The sequence below is a fragment of the Xyrauchen texanus genome, chromosome 45 (assembly GCF_025860055.1).
Source record: "Xyrauchen texanus isolate HMW12.3.18 chromosome 45, RBS_HiC_50CHRs, whole genome shotgun sequence".
Taxonomy (NCBI): Eukaryota; Metazoa; Chordata; class Actinopteri; order Cypriniformes; family Catostomidae; genus Xyrauchen; species Xyrauchen texanus.
In genome coordinates, this window is record NC_068320.1 from 25,128,065 (window position 1) to 25,145,398 (window position 17,334).

Below are 17,334 nucleotides of genomic sequence, written 5' to 3' on the forward strand. Positions count from 1 at the left end.
ATGGATGGATGGATGGATGGATGGATGGATGGATGGATGGATGGATGGATGGATGGATGGATGGATGGATGGATGGATGGATGGAAACCCAGTTGGATGGATGGATGGATGGATGGAAAACCAGTTGGATGGATGGATGGATGGATGGATGGATGGATGGATGGATGGAAAACCAGTTGGATGGATGTTTATGGATGGATAAAGAAATATTTAGACAGACAGGCAGACAGACAGACAAACAAACAGCCAGACAGATAGATAGAAAGATAAACATCCGAACCATCTCTAGAGCTCGCAGAGAAGATTTTTAATATAGGCCAAGATTTCCTCTGGGACACAAGAGAAAGATAGAGGGTTGGGACAATTCTTAATAGCCGCTGTTAGATGTTACATAACACTAAACTGCAAACCTCACATCCCCATGACAATAAGTACCTTTTTACATGCTTATACAAGGCAATCTTGCATGCAAGAGCTTCAATATGCGATATTACGAGTCCCTGTACGTTTGCCTGTGTTTGTGTGCATGCATATTGCTTGATCTCCCTGCTGAAATCGTACCATGAGTCATTGGTGAACAACAGAGGCAGACTCTTTAGAGTATGCAGTTAAGAACTAAGGATATTGAAGGGCTTTACAAACTCAATTCACTATAAATAATCTCTTAGGAGATCGAGTATGTCAGTATGACCAATGCTTACGGCATACCGAGTGGCATATATTGTGTGCTGCCTACTTTCTAGTATTCCTCCTGCTAAAGGTTGAAAAATATTATGGTATGCTATTTTGAATGGATTTTTGAAAGGTTCACCGAGTTTGGAATGGCATACTTCCATAATACTCTTAATATTTCTGCCATATACTCTAGATTTGGCAGAAATTGTTCAAGTAATATGCTAGTATACTATTTCGCATTCAGCCTGTAACAAATTCCTTTATATACTATGGGTCTACACAGCGCAGCATATATATAACCTAACCTTCTGGAGACTTTGTTAGTGCAATATTTCTAATCAAAAAAATGTGTCAAGAAAATGATTGTAATTGTGGTTAATACCACTTCCGGTAGTAAGTTATTATACAGTTTGCATATTGTATATAGCATGCATACTCTATACTGTATAACTATAAGAAAATAGTGGTAGTATCCTATTCTGAACATTGCTAGCGTCTCAGTATTCTCATTACAGGTTTGAAGCATCTTTTTTCTATAGATTATTTAACAAGCCAGGGTGGTGTGAAATCTCAAGAGCTGTACTTAAAAAGCTGTGGCAGAACTTTTGAATGAAAAAGCTGATTTGCTCGGGTGTATCCGAGTAATCATTAAGTCTGTGAAAGTTATACATCAATTACATCAAGCAAGAAAAGACATCAGTGCCTTTCACCTGTCAGTCTTCGTACTGAATATACAGCCAGCACAGAGAAAGATACATTTTTTATCGACAGAGATCAAAAATCGTTACCCTCTTTGCAAATGAACAGCTAGGCAAAAACCCAGAGTCTGATCATGCAAAATGCACTGTGCAAAATATGGTGCCAATGACATCTGACAACTAATTTGGTTATGATGATGACGTACAGGTGCAAATACACACATATTCACACACACGCACACACACACACACTTACCCCAGGTAAGGGCTTCATGGTAAATCCAGTAGAGATCAGACTCAGGCAATCGATTACTATCCTGCACAGTATATGCGTGTGTATGTGTGTGTGAGTATGTGTCTAAACTGCCTTCACTGGCTCTCTTCCATGACAAACCGCCAATAGTTCTGTTCCCTAACGTCCCCTCCACAGGCAATGACAACAGAGAGAGTCAAATAGATAGACAGAGAGAAGGAGAGAGAGATGCTGTTTTGATACAGCTGCAGCAGCGGCTCATCTCTCTCACTCCATACACTGCGTTCTTACTGAGCATGCTCAGAACACTGGGCATGATTTAATCTACAAAACAGCAGGAACTGGCCATGCACTGTAAAATCTTTCATGCAGGGTCCAAAATTAACTTTTTGCCAAACCTGCCAGTGGTGGGTGCATTTAGAAAATTTGCCAGCCATAAATCTTTTTTTTTTACCAGCCATGAAACCGTATCTTGCTATATTTTTTATAAAATTATAAACTATTCATAAATTATTCTAAATAAAAAACAAATTTGTTCCATAATATTGGAAATATTTGGCTTTTTTTCCATCATTATTATTATTATTATTATAATATTGCATCTGTCAAAAAACCAAAAGACAATGTACATTTATTATAAATATATAAATATACATGTTAAATGATAAATGATATATATAAAAAATATTTATACTATATATTAATTATAATTAATTTAACTATAATATTTTTGGTCCCTACAACATTTAAATTCTTTGGATTTTCTTTTCCTATATAATAATTTTCTTAATGTTCCTCATATTTGTATTTTTGTTACTTAATGTGTGGAACATTTCATGAATTCATGAAGAAATACTCAAACATCCCATCTGTCACCAACAATCATCCATGTGATTATCTAATCAGCCAATCGTGTGGCAGCAGTGCAATGCATAAAACCATGCAGATATGGTTCAGGAGCTTCAGTTAATGTTCACATCAACCATCTGAATGGGGAAAAATGTGATCTCTGGGATTTGGAGCGTGGCATGATTAGGCTGGCTTGTGTATTTCTGGGATTTTCACACACAACCGTCTCTAAAAATTACTCAGAACGGTGCCAAAAACAAAAAAGTGAGCGGCAGTTCTGCCAACGGAAATGCCTTTCAGAAGTTTACATACACTTGGGTTGAAGTCATTAAAACTCATTTTTTAACCACTCCACAGATTTCATATTAGCAAACTATAGTTTTGGCAAGTCGTTTAGGACATCTACTTTGTGCATTTTTCCAACTATTGTTTACAGACCGATTGTTTCACTTTTAATTGACTATATCAATTCCAGTGGGTCAGAAGTTTACATACACTAAGTTAACTGTGCCTTTAAGCAGCTTGGAAAATTCCAGAAATGTATGTCAAGCTTTTAGGCAATTAGCTTCTGATAGGCTAATTGGAGTCAATTGGAGGTGTACCTGTGGATGAATTTTAAGGCCTACCTTCAAACTCAGTGCCTCTTTGCTTGACATCATGGGAAAATAAAAAGAAATCAGTCACGACCTTAGAAAAAAATTGTGGTCCTCCACAAGTCTGGTTCATCCTTTGGAGCAATTTCTAAATGCCTGAAGGTACCATGTTCATCTGTATAAACCATAATACACAAGTATAAACACAATGGGACCACACAGCCATTATACCACTCGGGAAGGAGATGCATTCTGCATCCAAGAGATGAATGTAGTTTAGTGTTAAAAGTGCAAGTCAATCCCAAACAACAGCAAAGGATCTTGTGAAGATGCTGGAGGAAACAGGTAGACAAGTATCTATATCCACAGTGAAACAAATCATTTATCGACATAACCTGAACGGCTGCTCAGCAAGGGAGAAGCCGCTGCTCCAAAACCGCCATAAAAAAGCCAGACTACAGTTTGCAAGTGCACATGGGGACAAAGATCTAACTTTCTGGAGAATTTTCCTCTGGTCTGATTAAACAAAACTTGAACTGTTTGGCCATAATGACCATCGTTATGTTTGGAGGAAAAAGGGTGAGGCTTGCAAGCCGAAGCACACCATCCCAACAGTGAAGCATGGGGGTGGCAGTATCATGTTGTGGGGGTGCTTTGCTGCAGGAGGGACTGGGGCACTTCACAAAATAGAATTCACACTGGGAATGTGATGAAAGAAATAAAAGCTGAAATAAATAATTCTCTCAACTATTATTCTGACATTTCACATTCTTAAAATAAAGTAGTGATCCAAACTGACCAAAGACAGGGAATGTTTTCTACAATTAAATGGCAGGAATTGTGATAAACAGAGTTTAAATGTATTTGGCTGAGGTGTATGTAAACTTCTGACTTCAACTGTATATATACTGTATGTAATAACTTGAGACGTTCCAATAATACAAGTCAGCTTCCAGTAAAAGTTGTTAGAGAAAATGCAAATGATGATGCCTTCTTTAGTAGATGGTTTATATCTTCAGCGAATAGAAGCTTATCATTCTCATAATTCGATTTAAACCTTGTTTTATGTTGCAGTTCCTAATAAAGCCCAAATAGCGAATTAAAATGTTTATTTACTTGCCAAAGCCATATATTGTTTGCATTTAGTGTTTCACACACAAACCTTCTTTATGGCTTCACAAAACTTGAAATATACAGTATAAGTCTTGTTTTATAGTGTTATGTTTTCCTTTTTGGAAATTGAGAGACATGGTCACTTCTCATGGAAAAGAGCTGCATAAGTATTCTTCAAAAATTCTCAAAACGGCATGAAAGTTTTGAACATGACATTATGGTGAGTAAATAATGACAGTTTTCCTTTTGGGGTGAACTATTCTTTTAAATGTCAATATGTTTACATGTATATGAGCTGAGCTGTAGTAAAAGTATCTTGCTTCGTTATTTAAATCTATCTATTTGCATGTGTATGTGTGCCAGTGGGTGTGACCTGCCCTGATTTAGCTCTGCCAGTCCCATCGCTGTGGCCCTGGGCGCAGTATGGAGCCAGCAAGCTACTGTAAAGCTGAACTCTCAGAAACTAGGTCACAGATTGATGATATATCTAGTGCAGGCAATGGAATAAAACACAACCGGGAGAGAGGAGAGACCGACAGATAAAGAAAATCAAGGGTGAATTCTAAAACACGCATCGTTAAGAGAAGGATTGTTGAATCTTTGATATTCAACTCATTGTCAGTCAGACAGAACGCTGGATTCTTCAGTTGCCAACATTCAAATACTGACCCTGAAATTCAGCATGCTGAAAAAATGTCAGGTGGAAACAGTGCCCCCTTCAGTTGATCGACTGCATGACACCAACAACAGCTTTGATATACATTATCTACACACCTGTATTTACTTAGCAAATGTTTTGGTAACTCTCACAGCAGTGTCATTGAATCCATCAAACTGTACGAGACGAAATGTTTGTTTGGTGATTATGTTTATTTTGTTAACATCACAGTTTACTGTTAGTCCATATGGTGCAAAGAAGGGACTGAAAGATGTTATGCTGGTGCACGTTTAGTAAGCAGGAAAATTATGAAATTATCCTGAAAAAAAGAGACAAATGAGAAAGAGAGATAATACAAAGCATGCATGATAATATAGGTGCAATGAATCGAAACCTAAAACTAAATTCTGTACACACTGGGCCAAAACAGAAATAGCGATTTTAAATTAGCCTTTTTTTTATATCTTAAAAAAATGTATACTATTTATAATAGCTTTTAGAATGTTTTTATTTTATTTACATAAAGTGAAAGTGGAGTGCGCCTCATCATTGATGGACACACATTACACGGAAGAAACGATCCGCTTTCATTTCAAGCACTTTTCAAAAACAAGGCGATTTTCCAGGTATTCCAGTACATACATTTCTAAAAAGGTAAATTCATGCACATTAAAGTGTTTTCTTTTAGATTTATAATTGTATTATCTTCTCTGATGTCCAATGATAATGTAATAAAAGTTGTTTTTTATACAACAAAACAGTCACAATTTAGTAATATATGATCATTTTCTACCCAGTTTTTGTCTCTCTGTCTGAAACGCTCCATTTTGGCCCAAGTGCCTAATTAAAACTTCAACACATGTTGACACTTACTCAATACACTGTTCTGAATGACTAACATCCTGCAGCCCATAAAACCTCAACATTATAAAATAAAATTGCAAGGTTTACACATAGCGCACATCCAACACGTTGCATCCGAATATATTAAACTGTTCATCTCAAGCACAACTGTTAACAACTTTTAATATTTAGCCACGGAAGGCCTCCTCACTTGACTTGAACTGCGCACCAGTGGGCGGGGCCGTGTTGTGGTCCTGAGCTCCTCACCCTATCTCTAAGGGAGAAGCCCACCACCCTTCTGAGGAAGCCCATTTCGGCCGCTTGTACTCGTGATCTAGTTCTTTCGGTCATGACCCAACCTTCATGACCATAGGTGAGGGTAGGAACAAAAATTGACCGGTAGATCGAGAGCTTCGCCTTTCGGCTCAGCTCTCTTTTCGTGACAACGGTGCGATAGAGCGAGTGTAATACCGCCCCGCTGCGCCGATTCTCCGGCCAACCTCCCGCTCCATTGTCCCCTCACTCGTGAACAAGACCCCGACATACTTACACTCCTTCACTTGGGGCAATACCTCCTTCCCTACCAAAGTCTTAAAGGTACAGTAGCAAAAACAGCCTATTTATAAAAGGTCAGATATAATTTGAAACTAAATTATTGTTTTTGCAACAAACCTAGACTATTATAAGTTGACTTAGATGAAAAAAGAAATGCTACTAAAAGTGTAGAAAATATCTTTTTACATTTTTTTTAATCAGTATGTGAAGCTTTACGTTTCTATCATGTAATGTCTCTAAAAACCCTGTTATTGTTTAAACAACATAAGCAAAGCTCAAATGCTTATTCATAATGTTATACTGAAACAGTTGAAGATATTATTACCCACTGACACACACACACACACACACACACACACACACACACACCTAACAAATCCCTGACATGTCGTACTAGCAGTCAGACTGTCTGAGCCCATAAAACCAGAGCAAATACACAACAACAACCACATGTGCTCTACAAAACAATAATGCACTAAACCTGCTGTTAAACTACATATGAATGGAAAATTTCACCTAAAAATTAAAATTCTGTCATTATTTACTCACCCTCATGTTATTCCAAACTCAAGTGTCCATCTCTTTCTTCTGTGGAGCACCTGAGATGATGTTAGTCAGTCACCATTCCCTTTCATTGTTTTGTTTACATACATTAAAGTGAATGGTGACTGAGGCTAACAATCTGCCTAACATCATCTCAGGTGTTCCACTGACGAGAGGACAAACACAAGGGTGAGTAAACGATGACAGAATTGTATTTTTGTATGAACCCATTTTCCTGCTTGTCTCCAAATCAAAGCCCCTATGTGTAAGGTGTAATATAAACAGCTTAATCATCCGAACAGTCCTGCTTGGATAAAACGCAAGGAAATAGAGAGTCTTACCTGCTCAGATGACAGTAGGATCAAGATGGACATGCAAAAGAAAGACAGACAGAGAGCGTATGTTTAGTGCATGTTGCCTTACAAACAAATCAGCATCATATTCAGGAGTGAACACCGCCAGCTCAATACTGCCCTCATTTGGACACTAAGCTGCAATGCACTTCAGATTATATAGGCAGGTTTGATATGTGCATCACTATAGCAATGTGCCATCTAAGCATACATATGACAAAGACTTTTTACGTTTCACAAGGAAATGTGAGCGGTGTTTGCCCATGCAGAAGTCACTGCCATTGTGGATGGTCAGTAAATAAGGTGCATAAAGAATCCTGAACTATTTATTTTAGTATCGGACACACCTCATCAGTATTCAAAGTGTGAAAATTCACTATTTGCATTGAAATGTTAAAGTCAGATGCACAATTGCTAATAGCGTTGTTCTGATAGACTGATTTTGGATCAGGAACAAGAAAAAAGGTGACTCATGCCCTCTGGTGGACAAAATTATGCTACCATAGACACATTTCTTTAAAAATGATGCATTCAAACTTTATATTTAATTAGTAAAAGAGCACAATTGATGACATTACATAGTTTGAAATATATCATGGTACTGAATAATTACGGTATCTATACATTAAACAAAAGGTACTTCAATGAATACAGAGGTGCATGAAAGAAAAACCCCTGGTAGTAACAAGACACTTTTAGGTTTAAATCGTTTTGGTCACAATATGTAAATGAATTGCTGATACAATATATTCAACATTAGAGCTGGTTTACTCAGAGCTGTATTTTCTGGATTGAGACGAATCAGAAGATATTTGCGTTAATAATGATGTGCAATTTCTTTGTGAAACAGGTGGAGTGGGCCCTGCTTAGTCACAGCGGTGTAGATTCCTCTAAATATGAGCCAACATCCTCCTCCACACATTTAGTCAAAGGATTACAGCACTTCTGTGAACAATTTATAAAACACACCTCCTGTGATTTTATCAATCACAATAATTAGTTCAGCAATCGCTTGAAAGTTTTTCCTCACAAACAAATCTTCACTGAATCTATTCAACGGCTAATCAATGAGGGAATTTCAAATGCTTTGTTAATCTCGCTTTATTATATTTTTAGATTAGCATTGTAGACAGACAGACAGACAGACAGAGACAGAGTAATATTTATAGATCAGACAGACAGACAGACATATTTATAGACCAGACATACATACAGACAGACAGACATATTTACAGATCAGACAGACAGTCATATTCATAGACCAGACAGACAGACAGTCATATTTATAGACCAAACAAACAGATATATAGACCAGATAGATAGATAGATACAGACAGACAGACAGACATATTTATATACCAGACAGACAGACATATTTATAGACCAGACAGACAGTCATATTTATAGACCAGACATATATACAGACAGACAGACATATTTACAGATCAGACAGACATATTTATATACCAGACAGACAGACAGTCATATTTATAGACCAAACAGACAGACAGACAGATTTATAGACCAGATAGATAGACAGACAGACAGACATATTTATATACCAGACAGACAGTCATATCTATAGACCAGACAGACAGACAGTCATATTTATAGACCAGACAGGCAGAAAGACAGACAGTCATATTAATAAACCAGACAGTCAGACAGACAGTCATATATATAGATCAGACAGTCATATTTATAGACCAGACAAACAGTCATATTTATAGACCAGACAGTCAGACAGACAGTCATATATATAGATCAGACAGACAGAGAGACAGACATATTTATAGACCAGACAGACAGTCATATTTATAGACCAGACAGACAGAAAGACAGACAGTCATATTAATAGACCAGACAGTCAGACAGACAGTCATATATATAGATCAGACAGTCATATTTATAGACCAGACAAACAGTCATATTTATAGACCAGACAGTCAGACAGACAGTCATATATATAGATCAGACAGACAGAGAGACAGACATATTTATAGACCAGACAGACAGACAGTCATATATAGAGATCAGACAGACAGAGAGACAGACATATTTATAGACCAGACAGACAGACAGTCATATATAGAGATCAGACAGACAGAGAGACAGTCATATTTATAGATCAGACAGACATATTTATAGACCAGACAGACAGACAGTCATATTTATAGACCAGACAGACAGACAGACAGTCATATTTATAGACCAGACAGACAGACAGTCATATTTATAGACCAGACAGACAGACAGACAGACAGTCATATTTATAGACCAGACAGACAGTCATATTTATAGACCAGACAGACAGACAGACAGTCATATTTATAGACCAGACAGACAGACAGTCATATTTATAGACCAGACAGACAGACAGACAGACAGACAGTCATATTTATAGACCAGACAGACAGACAGACAGACAGACAGTCATATTTATAGACCAGACAGACAGACAGACAGTCATATTTATAGACCAGACAGACAGACAGACAGACAGACAGTCATATTTATAGACCAGACAGACAGACAGACAGTCATATTTATAGACCAGACAGACAGACAGTCATATTTATAGACCAGACAGACAGACAGACAGACAGTCATATTTATAGACCAGACAGACAGACAGACAGACAGACAGACAGACAGTCATATTTATAGACCAGACAGACAGTAGACTGTAAACTGTATTCAGAAAACAGAAGCAGTGTGATCTGAATGTAAACACACACACAAACACACACACACAGGATCAATCAGTGGTATTATTGTTCAGGATCACAGATTATTTCCTGCTGTGAGAGCTGCTGTTTCCAGCAAAACAGTGTGTCTGCTAGTTTCTGTGAAATGACCTGATGACCAGAGCTGAGATCATTCCACAGATACACTGCTGTCACACACACACACACACACACACACAGGAACACTCATACAGAGCTTCCTCTTCCTCACTAGATACTGATACATTTTCCACCCACCCCTGCAGACTACACAGATAACAGCAGCCCAGAACAATCTAAAAAGGCTCAAAATATGCTCAAACTCTTAATGCTAAATGAGCTGTGCACTCACAATAAACAGCAGTTCAGGGAAAGCAACACTGGGGTTCTGGGCACATACGTTACACAGTGATACAGTGTTTATTAAGGGGCCATACAGCATTGTATTTTTTCACTGAATTCCACTTTAAATGCTAGTGTTTATTATTCACTACAATTTTCCAACCTCCTCCTGACCTCTTAAGATTATAATCTAAGCACTATGAGCATAAACAAGGGCAAATCTATCTTTAGCATCACTGAATCCATACATCGTGTGTTTCTGATGTCAAAGACAGAGAAAAGAGTTGGAGGGGAGAAAGGTGAACCTTTCAACACCTGCACATGTATAATCACACAGAAAATAAACTCAAAGGTTTAACAGACATTTTAAAGTCATGTGCAACCCGTTTATATCAAATCACAAATCATATTTGGATTTTCGATTACCAAAGATGAATGTCATTAACAATTGTAAACAAGGCCCAGAGGGAGATTTACTCTTAATGGCTTCGCCAGGGCAAAAGAAAAACGGACATTTTCCAAAACCGAATCCTCTCAACAACAAAAAACTACATTCTTTATTTAAGTGGGTTCTCTTGAATATTTGTTTGCTCCAGGTTGTCATTCAAGCAGCCAAGGGCAATACAAGAGGATATAAGGCTTAATAAGGCAGCATATTATAGACACATTATTTAACGTTCATGGAGTCGGATGTCTTACTGTTAGCAGATGACATTTATATAATGATGGTGTCTGCATAATAGTTGGTGCAATGAATAAACACATTCACAATTGAACACATACTGTAAATAGAATAGTGCTTTTGAACATATCAGTTATTTTATTTATTTAGTTTACAGCTTTACAGTGTTATTTACACACACACACACACACACACACACACACACACACACACACACACACACACACACACAAGTTGTGTTTCCATGTTTTATGGGGACTTTCCATAGACACAATGGTTTTTATATAGTTTTCCTCATGGGGACCGACAAAATGTCCCCACAACGTCAAAAATGTCGGGTTTTACTATCCTTATGGGGACATTTGGTCCCCACAAAGTGATAAATACACGCTCACGCTCACACACACACACACACACACACACACACACACACACACACACACACACACACACACACACACACACACACACACACACACACACATTCCCATATTAGTTTGTCTTCCATTAAATGAATATTCTGGGTTCAATACAAGATAGGGTACATTTGTGTCAAAATGTTGACTACCAAAAAAAGTCTCGTCACATCTTTTCTCCCAAAAAAAAAGAAGCAGCAGCAAAAATCGATGTTGGAAGTGAATGGGGACAATTTTTGAAGGGATTAAAAGGCAGAAATGTGAGCTTATAATTTTATAAAAGCATTACATTCATTCTTTTATTAAAATGAATGTATTATTTGAGCTGTAAAGTTGCTTAAATCAACATTTTAGAGTTTTAGGGTTTGTTGACGTTCTATCATGGAAACAAAGCTGTAAAATTGGCAGTAACTTGCAGATATGGGTCAGAAGCTAATGTTCACATCAACCATCAGAATGGGGAACAAATTTGATCTCAGTGATTTCTGACCATGGCATGATTGTTGGTGCCAGATGGGCTGGTTTGAGTTTTTCTGTAACTGCTGATCTCCTGGGATTTTCACACACAACAGTCTCTAGAATTTACTCTGAACGGTGCCAAAAACAAAAAACATCCAGTGAGTGGCAGTTCTGTGGACAGAAACATCTTGTTGATGAGAGAGGTCAACAGAGAATGGCCAGACTGGTTCAAGCTGACAGAAAGGCTACGTTATCTCAGATAAACACTCTGTACAATTGTGCTGAGAAGAATAGCATCTCAGAATGTCAAACATTGAGGCGGATAGGGCATTTTATTAGGCCCATAGTGTATCTAATAAAGTGCTCAGTGAAATGTAAATAATTTTTTTTTGAGTGAAGTGTCCCTTTAAGAGCTACAGTTCTGTGTTTATAGTAGATTAATGAGAGTGTGAGACTTTATTCAAAATCAGGGCACTTTTCAATTACTCCATTCCTGCGGTGGTGGCCTTACCACCATGGGGACACTGAGGGGGGTCAGTGTTAATACCACCTCAGAGCTCCCACTACAAATACTGAATGATTCAGTTAATTTCTTCTATTATGTATGACTTTACCAACTGTAAGTCTCTAGTAATGTGGCTCGATTCCTGGTAAGCAAAATCCCAGAGAAACAAGCTCTCAAGCAACGATTTCATAACCAATGGAGCGCAGGCTCTCCAGGGAAACTCGCTTGAGTTACAGGGAATGAAAGAGACACTAATAATGGTAATTTCAAGTGTACGCTTCCTCCTTTTGATGGATTTTTATTCCTCTCGGTTCTGAGAATCAACTCTTTACATTTCATAACTGTTTCAATCATTATTTGTCTGTTTCGACTGAGCGGTTATGGAAAACTGGAGCTAACTGTGCCCTCAAAAGCAACAGCAGAACTGTTATTACACTGATAAAGTGGCTTAATCATAAAAGCGAGTGTCATTATTATCAGATTATGATTTAAGTATAATCATATCTGATGTCCATCCCTGTGGAAATCTAAAGTAATTATATTATGTAAATATGTCAAATACTATGGATGTGTTTATACAATTTATCAGATAATTCTACTCTGAACGCCTCTAATGTCACCTTAATGAGCATTTACTATGTGATTGGCTTTTTAATGCAAAGAACAAACTTGCATAGTCAGAGATGTTAGCATACAAGCTCCAAACACATTGAGCAATGTGGGAGACTCAAGTTTGAATCCGAGCTGCGATGTGTCTTTATTATATTCCCCCATCTTTCTAATTATTTCCGGTTACCTCTCTACTCTCAATAAACAGCAGCGTAAAAGATACCTAAAAAATAACACAAAACAAAAATGCAAAGCAACAACATATAACACAAATAGAAAAACAAAACAGCAAAAAAGCTAAATACAACAAAAACGAAACAGCAAAAAACACAACTAAACAAAAAAGCAAAACACACAAAAAAAGAAAAACAACAAAAACACAAAACCAAACAAAGCAACACAAAAACTAAACAAAATCTAAATACCAAAAGCAAAATACAACCAAACTCAAAAAACTAAACAAAAAAACAAGAAAGCAAAACACAAAAAAAACACAAATCAAAAAAGCAAAACAAACAAAACGACAGAAAAAGCACAACAGAAAACAGCAAAACACAAAAACAAAAAAATCAAAAACACAACACTACAGAAAAGTAAAACACAAAAACAAAAAACAAAAAGCAAAAAAGCACAACACAACCCAACAAAACACAACACAAAACCAAAAATATAAACACCACAAAAAGTAAAACAAAACAAGAAAGCAAAACACAAAAAAAAGAAAAAGCATGACAACCCAACAAAAACAAAACAAAAAACACAACACACACAACAAAGGCAAAACATAATACCACAAAACAAAAAGCAAAAGCATTATAACAACAAAAAACAAAAACTAAACACCACAAAAAAGTTAAACAAAACAAAAAAAAAGCAAAAACACAACAAAAACAAATTCAACAAAAAAAGCAAAACACAACACCACAAAAAAGTAAAAAAGAAAAAAAACAACACAACCCAACAAAAAAAAAACAACACAAAAACAAAAAAATCTAAACACCACAAAAAGTAAAACAAAACAAGAAAGCAAAACACAAAAAAAAGAAAAGAAAAAAGCATGACACAACCCAACAAAAACAAAACAAAAAAAACACAACACACACAACAAAAAAGCAAAACACAAAACCACAAAATAAAATGCCAAAAAATCAACTAAAAACCAGAAAAGGAAAACAAAACAAAACACAAAAAGCAGAACAACACAACAAAAAACTAAATCATAACAAAATAAAAAAGCACAGCAATGGAGCAGAACAAAAAACAAAACAGAAAAGCAGAAACCACGAAACTAAATTCACTAAAATCAACGCTGAGGTTGATCTCTCAGGTGCCAACTTGGAACTATGAAGCACATTCAACATTACATAATTCAAGTTGTGTGTCTTTGGCATTATTTGAGTTTGTGACGTAACCACAGTGAGTTTAATAGCATACACTGATTACTTGCAAGAGTAAATCTCCCCACAGGCTTTCTACAGAGACACTACATCCATAAGACTACTTAAACCAGAAATGTACTTCATGGAAAACCCTCATTTCCTGTGTTACTTGCAATGACAACAAACACTCCTCCACTGGCATTCTGACATGGGAATCCTCCTAGCCACATGTGTAATGGGAATATTAGGAAATGTTATTACAATACAATATAAAAGGTACATATAAAGTCATTTGATGGGCTGTATTACTTTTAAAACCAGAAGAAGAGGATAACAGGGAGCAGCAAACTTCCTCTAGTAAGCTAGATCACTCTCTGCTGTGCTGTTTACACAGAAAAAGCGTGCATAGTGGTCTCTCTTACCTCATACACGTGCACTTCAGTTTATAGGCTGTGTAAATGTGGGTGCGGCACTGGGATTACAAACTTGGCTTGTGTGTTAAGAAAGCATGGCTTGTTCTCAAGTGTGCACAAGTGTGTAGAGAGTACCACAAACAAACATTTGGAGTGCAAATTCTTGGCACTAGCACGCCCTTTTGACTACTAATTTAATAATTAGTTATTTAGCTTTATCAAAAGACTCATATATAACAATCACACTACTGGTGCAACAAAACAAATTCAATCAGTTAAATGAAATGAATGTTCAGGCTGCTCTTTCAAACACTACAAAAGCATACGTTGACCAGAGCCTGTCGAGCTCTAAAATGACAAAAAAAGCACAATAAAAGCATCATAAAAGTGGTCCATACAACTGAAGCCATATGATAGCTTTATAGACTGTAATTTATCATCTTCACCAGCTGAGCTATAGTTCTTCCAAAGAGAGAGAGAGTGAGAGAGAGAGAATATCTTCATCCCTCCTTTAGTACTGTTATGCAAGACAGATCACAAGCGCCTCCAAACGTCCCTCACACAGGTGATAAACAACATACAGATGCAGTTTGCATTAAACAGAGAGAACGATTCTCAGTGCAAGACTTGATTTTATCCATGAGGAATTGAACTGGATCATCATGTGACCAAGAACATATACTATAAAAAAGAAAATCGGTTCAATTTGCATTTATAAAGTGGACTCTTAAAAACCAAATGTACAAAGATTGCAATCTTTTCTGTTTTGAGGTACTTCCTTACTCCAAAAAATAAAGACTAGGCAATTCAATTAGATGGAAATTTGTTATTAAATTGAAATGGATACATCTTAAAAATAGGCTAAAATATTTGATGAGTGTATTAAAAAAGGAAACGTAGGTGGGACATATCGAAGGTCTGTCATCCCTTCTTTAAATAGACAAGTGCTTTTATTTATATCACAGCCATGAATATGATTTGCAACTTGCTAGTTAGCCCGCAGCTGAAACACGAAAAAAATATTTTGGGAGAAACTGGCATTCTAGTGTGGATGAGGGGTGTAAACGTAGCTAAATCAATAGTGGGAGGGGCACTCTAACTCTAGCGAGCATCTGATTGGACATAAATCTGCGCAGTGCAGAATAAGTCATCAAACTGTTTTGTCTGTTTTAGTTTGTTTTTCCACAAGATAAAGACTGTAAATTTCAAATGCATGCACCTGTTCAATGTTAATATAGTCAACTTAGGAGCAAACTATTAGATATTACTTTAAAAAGGTAACGGACATGGATTAAAAGCCACAAAACTCATTTTCTGATCCTTATTTCAGATTTAATAAGGATCATAAGCATCAAGGAACATGGTTGTTTTATGTTGCACCAAAAAGAGAACCTGAACAAGGTATTGCGATGCAAAATACACACGGTACAAGTTGTGGACTAAGTGTTTGATGTACAGAAAGCCCTCCTTCAGTTCGAGAGGGGACGAGCCGGCCTGTTCGTCCATGAATAAGACATGGTGACAAATGTTCACACGTACAGATCTGCCAGATCAGACTCTCGCTTGCTGGGCTGCCTTCTCTCGTTCCCTCCCTAATGACTCATCTGAACGTGAAGTTATGTTTCTGTCCAACTTCATGTCTGTTCTGTATTTTCAATGGCTAAAGATGGCCGATACGATTCCCGGCCCACATGACTCCACACGCCGGAGTGTCCTTGGGCAAGACACTGAACCCCAAGTTGCTCCCAATGGCAGGTTAGCGCCTTGCATGGCAGCTCTGCCGTCATTGGTGTGTGTGTGTGTGTGTGTGTGTGTGTGTGTGTGTGTGTGTGTGTGTGTGTGTGTGTGTGAACGGCCAAAGGCGCTTTGGTAACCGCTAAGGTTAAAAAAGGTGTTATAAGTGCAGAACATTTACCATTTTACCACCATTGCTCATACTTAAGATTAAGGATTTGAACAAACCACTAACCCCAAGTATTAAACTTCGGCATGTAACGTATCCTGCACAGTTTGTGCTACAGATGTAGACCGATATATCTGTGTTACCGATTAATCAGTGCCGATAGTTGACTTACAATATTCATCCATAATTATATCCTCACTTCAATGCAAATTTGGTCATTTTGATTAGATTCATCTAGTGTTCTAAATTGAAGCGAGGGCACGAAAAGAAAAATGTAAACTAGTATACTGGATAATGTAGCAGCAAAATATCTGAAATTAGTTGTGTGGGCGGTGGTGGCTCAGTGGTTAAGGCTCTGGGTTAATGACCAGAAGGTCAGGGGTTCAAGCCCCAACACCGCCCATGACCCCATCTCCAGGGGCGCTGTATCATGGCTGACCCTGCACTCTGACCCCAGCTTAGCTGGGATATGTGAAAAATAAATTATTTCACTGTATATATGCAGAAATGTATGTATAATATGTGACAATTGATCAACTTATTTGTATTTATTTTTTTAATACTGTACATTTACTTATTAAACTCCGCATTTTGCGATTCACAAAGCTGTTGATGTTAACTTTGCATAAATGACCATCTGATTGCTCATTATCCTGCTTATTACAAGACTACTTGCCAAGTAAATAAATAAATTGACATGAAAAATGTATCGGAGTTAAAATAATTTTATTAGCTTACTTGTAAAGAGCAAAGAGTGATACGAGAAG

General features: G+C 37.1%; 1 protein-coding gene across 15 annotated transcripts in view; it reads right to left on the reverse strand.

Moving 5' to 3' along the window:
• plekha5 (pleckstrin homology domain containing, family A member 5) overlaps positions 1-17,334 on the reverse strand; it is a 169,587-nt gene that overhangs the window by 97,615 nt on the left and 54,638 nt on the right. The window contains exon 1 of one of the 15 annotated variants that reach the window (XM_052118271.1): positions 1,630-1,782. The exons of the other annotated variants lie outside the window; for them this stretch is intronic. The gene's annotated coding sequence lies outside the window, so the exon portion shown is untranslated. Of the gene's footprint in view, positions 1-1,629; positions 1,783-17,334 lie in introns of those variants that run through there. 15 annotated transcript variants of the gene reach the window in all.